At 45.0% G+C, this 6,041-nt stretch overlaps 1 protein-coding gene across 2 annotated transcripts in view; it reads left to right on the top strand.

Annotated features, from left to right (window-relative positions):
• Positions 1 to 457: 457 nt before the first annotated feature.
• The window catches only part of LOC138246342 (circularly permutated Ras protein 1-like), a 214,958-nt gene continuing 209,374 nt past the window's right edge, over positions 458 to 6,041 (top strand). Inside the window, exon 1 of one of the 2 annotated variants that reach the window (XM_069200855.1) lies at positions 458 to 624. The gene's annotated coding sequence lies outside the window, so the exon portion shown is untranslated. The remainder of the gene's footprint in view (positions 625 to 6,041) is intronic. The other variant, XM_069200856.1, reaches the window with a different exon arrangement.

The raw sequence follows: 6,041 nt of genomic DNA, 5'->3' as shown, positions 1-6,041 counted from the left end.
GAAAACCAAAGACTCAAGTCGAAACATGAGCCCATGGTCGTTCCACGTTCCAAGATCGATAACATAGTCACTAAGGCGTGAGTAATCGGAAGGTCGGGGGTGTCTTCATGGGGCGCTCTCTCACACAACTAAGGAAAGGAATGGAGGTTGTGTTTACACTAAATAGACCCACAAAAATGATGACGTTTTGTAGAGTATGCAAAGTAAGCGAAACTTGTGACGCACACAATCCCCAACCAGAGGCACATAGCGGGTGACTGACCTTTTATCGCATTGTGTGAGAGGGCGTGGAGCCGCGTAGCCGAGGCGCTACAAAGCTGCAAGCAGGAAGCACAATTCAGCGAGGCGCTCGTCCGCGGGTCTGTGGGTGGTGGATGCCGGTCGGACTGGCTGAGGAATGCGGTTTTCTGCTCCTGCTGAGAGGATCCTCATTCCCCTCGAGTCGTCGCGCTGTGAGGAGTTTCTAGTCTCCTTCGCCACACACCGCGCGGTGTTTGTTCCGCAAATAATTCGTCTTCCGACGAGGAAAGCTGCCCTTGGGATCCGCGCCTGCGGGAGGCTGACACCGCAACCTGCGTAAAACTCGGCCTGAATACGGACCCGCTGAGCCAGGGGCTGGTGCTGGTGAGGGTGGTTTTGACTCTACGGGGACTACGGGCGGTGGAGTAAGGGGTATGCATGGTGTAAGTCTCAGGATTGCAGTGTAGTTTGAAGTTCTTGCTTTCTGCAGAGGGAAACTAAACTAAGGTTCACGTCACCTTGACCACAGGCAGGGCCACGCAAAGAATGTGTCAACGGAAGACCGAATTATACGGCAAAGTTGACCGAATTATTCATTAAGAAAAGGCAAAGTATGCGACAAATTACAGCTCATTATTGGGCAGCATTTGATATTTTGTTACTTAAGGCATATTAATACTGTTTGGGCAAAAGTTCCACCTTATTAATGTCCGTTTAACCCCCGAATACAACATTTAGGTATAAAAAGATCACCAGTTAAATTTTGTAAAAGAGCTGCCGTTGCGCCATGCTTGACAATAATTTTAGTAACTTTTGATCCACTTGAGCTAGCAGCATTACATATATATATTTTCTTATGTCTGCAAAATATGCATCATTCTGTAAATTATGCGGAAGGCTCAGTAAATCCATTATTATACAGCTGTCACGAAATGCTCTTTATGGACCTAGAGGCCCATAAGGACGTTGTGGGACCTCTCAAAATGGTTGATAGGACTTGGATCGAGAAGAAGACGTTACATGGGGTATGGTAGGAGAGAATCAATGGTAACAGAAAACGTGATTGGTGATGGAGTGAGTGAACAGAAGCTTCTCCAAGGTGAAAGAGCAGCAGGAACTAGGAAACCAGATAAACAAAATGTTGAGTGCCCGGCCCCATCAGTTGAAATTCTTCAATCAGTACACCTCTGTCATCACTTCCTGGTACTTCTTTGTATCTCTTCTCCTCCTTAAACTCCTTGCAGCCCACCGCTGCCTTCGAATACCAGGTCTCTGAATTGCCATTGACGTAGCAAATACAAGGCAGAATGGTGCATTAATCACACGTGTTCTTTGGTTAATTGCTTCTATAATTTAATGGAGCAGCTGGCACCCTAATGTAGCTCTATATTCTACTGAAAAGTCAGCTGGTGTAAACTCTGACGTTACTACCAACTGCATTTATAGGGTACCTAATACTTTATAGTCTTGGAAGTCCTCCTGCCGAATGCAGGTGAGCCTCAAGAGGGATGCTGCTCATGTCACTTGTGCACGCACAATGACCTCCTATGTGTTGGCGGCAGTCAACAGCCTCTTCCACATACCACACTCTCGTCTCCATGTCTACCATGACGACAAGGATACAGTCGCACTATAACTCAAGTTAACTCATAATCTGCACATAGGGATACATTCTCACTCTGACTTCAAGTGCAGGTGTCAGTGATAAATCGAAGCATGCAACTTTACCCTGCAATTACCTGCCCTTACTGCATTGTAAAGCTTGTGGTGGCCTCACCGACAGCACTTCAGGGTCCTTGATGTCACTCGTCACCATCTGAAGAGTTCTTCAACTTGCAGTTGTTGAAAAGAATATCCTTTACTGGTATTGCAGTCTGCATCAACAGTGCTCTTCCACCAGCAAATTTAGCTGCTACATTCCACGTTAATAATGCCCAAAAGAGCAAACACAACACAAGATCTCCTCAATCAGAAGACAGACCACATTCTACCCAGTACACTGAAGGAGAACACTACGAATAACATCTTTACATACATGACTATCTAATGTTACCTTGCTCAAAGAGTCGAAACATAATTTAGGTTGTACATCGTTGGGTTCAGTTTGACTTAGTAATCCGATAGTAGATGTCTGTGTGTCCTGTCAGTCTTATTTTTGTAAAAATCAGTACGACTTTTTCTAACAATCAAGAAAAGGTTCAGGAAATATAAAAAAAAAAAGAAGAGGAACAAGACCAAGGCAAAGCTCTTAGCAGCTTCTGAAACTAAGGGTATGGCCCAAAATATAGTTGCTTCTTTTAGAGTTAAGTAACTGATAAGGGATATACTCACCTAAAGGTCTCGGTGAAAGCCTTCATCAAGTGACTGATCTGCTTTGTCTGGGTCTTTGAATGCAGGTCTTTACCTTTGAGGAATAAGGGAGCTTCCATTCCCACACTTCCATTAATAAATTGCTACATTATATCAGCTGTCCCGCTATCTCTTTGCTTAATTTCTGAAAAGGAGAAAGCTGTGATTATCCTAAAGTCCCTTCAAAAAGGATGCACCAAATCTTGAGAATCTAGTTGATATTTATGAACTAGAAGGAAACACAGGGACAGATTTATCAAAATGTCATGCAACGCAACACAGCAAGACAACTTGCTGTGCTGCATGTTATGGAGAGCACGGGAATCCATAAATGACATGACATGTTCTTGTTATCTCCCTGCGCTGGTGCTGCCTAGCGCCAACGCAGGTCCCTTGCGTCATGGTGCAAAGGTGCCTGCAGTACATATCTTGCACAAAAACAATCCCTAGAGACATTTTCCTCTTTCTATGTATGCTGCAGGATACAACACACGTAGAAAGAGGAAATGAAGGGGAGAAATGATATCTGTTGGGAAGGCATTTCATTTTGACCCAATTCCAGGTTGACTACCCTAAGTAAATCTGGCAATGCATCAAAATCCACAGGTGAAAACATGGGAACATCCATGCGCCACCCACGGAGTGCCTCCACAACGCAGAGTAACACAAGGCAGCGATTTGTGATATCTTGCGTTACTCTGGATTTGCTAAGCCACGCAGAGCCATGTAAGGTGGCTTACTAAATCTCCCTAAAGCTCTTGCGTGCTTTGCATCATCTTCCGTGGGCAAGGGCAACACAAAGGCTTAGTAAATCTGAGCCTCAGTGTTAAAACTGGATTCCTGGTATGACTGGTGCCTTGAGGCACCTGAGTACCCAGTACTGTAGGACTTGGTGCAGGGGGAAACATTGATGGAGAAACAGAGAGTGAAGGGACCACTTATGGATTGGCCACTTGTGCATCAGATTGGTCCAAGTTCAGTTCGAGATTTAAAGGGAGATGCAGAGCTGGAATGGGTGCTTGGCTAGTAACATCTTAGGGTTCTGATAGACTTGAAGCACCCCATATTTGGTTATTGTAGAGATTTTCTGGGTTTAGAGAGCAGCTGCTGGATCAGAGGCACTCAACATGTGTGCTTGGGCCCTCATTTGTGGTCAGTGTGGCACCAAATCTTTTATTAGTAATATTGCTAGAAAGATAGGTCATAGGTGGATCATACAATCAACCCCTTAGTTAGATCAGACAAGGTAACCTGAATGAAGAGATCTAGTATTTCTCTTGGGCTGGTAGAAGTCCTCACCAGTCGTCTGCGATTCCTCATGCTGTCTCAGCCTGGTTGTCCGTCACGTCAACCTACACTCATTGCAGGAGCTGCAAAAGTTGTAGCCGACCTGTTTTCCAAACAGCCAGGCACAAAATATTCAGACATTGCTGATTCTGCCAGCATACTCTGCAACATATTGGCCCATGCCCTCTATTGGCATATCTGATGACCTCCCCTAGCATTCTGTTTAATTTTCTCAGTTTAGAACAAATTGTGAGGGGAAAGAGTGCACACACAGTCATTGTACAAACATCTCTTAATCCCCTAGCAACTTCCAAGTAGTTTTTGATGTCTTGTAAATCCTTAGTAAGTGCCAGAAATTCTCCAGGACGTTGCCTGGTACTTTCTCAAGGTGACAGATAGTTCTATAAAGCTGAGATCACTAACAGTATATCGTTGCCCAATCAAGGGCCTTTCCATTTCAAAATGTAAGTTCAAATTCAAAATTCTGGTTATTTATGTCAACAAGTGCATTGTTCACTTCGTCATGGCTTTTACTGTAATTTTACACAGAAGGTGGAGGGCTGGCAGGCTGCGTCTGCTTCGAGATGAAGTTATGTGCATGGGTCATGGGTGCATGGGTCATTGAAGCCAGACGTATACAAAACAAGAGCGGGATCTGTCAGGAATACTAGCAGTGTCTGCTTCATGAAGGGGGTTACTTTCCCTAGTATGGGTACCCAGTGTTTTGTGAAGCCACTGTGCTGTGCACAAATATAACACATGCACAAGAACATCAAATTATTGAAGGATGTAATTTGGCTTGCACATTGCCACTTCTGAGCTTTAGGTCCTACGTTTCTCACAAGACAAACATTTAATGGCACCAATTATTGGTACTTTGGAAAAAAACGTCCTTAATTTTAGAAGCACAGGAAGTGGTTCTGTAACATCTCATTGGAGACAATCTACTGGTGATAGTGCTGCCAGAATCCCACCGCACCCACCTGAAGGCATCCTCCTGGAATCTGCACCCATGATCGTGGTGCATAGACGTTTGACGGGATCACACCCACTATCGAAGAACTCTACTGGCTCGTCTTTCAGCCCACAGCAGCTTCAAGATTTTCTGCTTCATTTACAAAGCACTCCACAGGATGGAGCTACTGCTGGGCTTCCAAGACCATCTCTCCGACTGCACCCGCAGCTCCCAGAACAACATCAGTGGAATACTGGAAACAAACATGCAAGAAGGAGACAAAGAGAAAACTACTCACTGGGATCATGGATCAAAACTGTCTGAATGTCAGAATACACTGTTCCAAAGGAGACAAAGAAAAACAGAGAGAACACTAGGGAGTCCTAATTAATAGGAGCAAGAGTCCTCACACACCCTATTGGGTGTCATACTTCATCATCGGACGGGCTCCTCGTCAGACCGGCGCTGCAATGTCTGACGGGAACCCCCCGAAGGGGGGCTCTTTGCCGGAGATCTTTTCTCGATGATGCCACAGACCCCAAATGTGGGTCAGAAGAAAAAGAGGAGAGATCAACAGAAAATAAAATTGGCTCAAAAACCCTCACTAAGTGTTCATTTATTCGCCGATGTTGGGTGATGGCCAAGATTAAAAAATATAACCGGGGAGTGAGATAGAGATAATGCTCAACCACTCACTAACAACTTCATAAGGAGGAGAGGAAGTCAGGAATTGCCAGACATTCCTCAAAATGAGGTCGACATGTTTCGCGTCTCTTTGGTCCAAAAGGATCCTCTGACGCTTCTTCAGGACCTAATACATCTTAAACTTCTCCAACAAAAAAACTAAATAGACTCCTGCAATCTGAAACTGACAGTAAAAATGTTACCAGTCACTTACACGAGTCCAATCTGACCCGGACTTACTGTTCCTATTAGTCACCCCTCCCAAGTCGGGACCGGGCTTCATGGGATGACATCTGGGAGCGCGGCCAGGGGTAGGTCGGATTTGCCTTACCAGGACTGCTCAAAGTTTTTGCAAGCCTGGCCACAGGCCTGCGTGATCCCATGAAGCCCGGTCCCGACTTGGGAGGGGTGACTAATAGGAACAGCAAGTCCGGGTCAGATTGGACTTGTGTAAGTGACTTATGAAGTTGTTAGTGAGTGGTTGAGCATTATCTCTATCTCACTCCCTGGTTATATTTTTTAATCT

The sequence above is a fragment of the Pleurodeles waltl genome, chromosome 7 (genome assembly GCF_031143425.1).
Source record: "Pleurodeles waltl isolate 20211129_DDA chromosome 7, aPleWal1.hap1.20221129, whole genome shotgun sequence".
In the NCBI taxonomy this organism is placed as follows: Eukaryota; Metazoa; Chordata; class Amphibia; order Caudata; family Salamandridae; genus Pleurodeles; species Pleurodeles waltl.
This window is presented reverse-complemented; position numbering and strand designations above follow the sequence as displayed.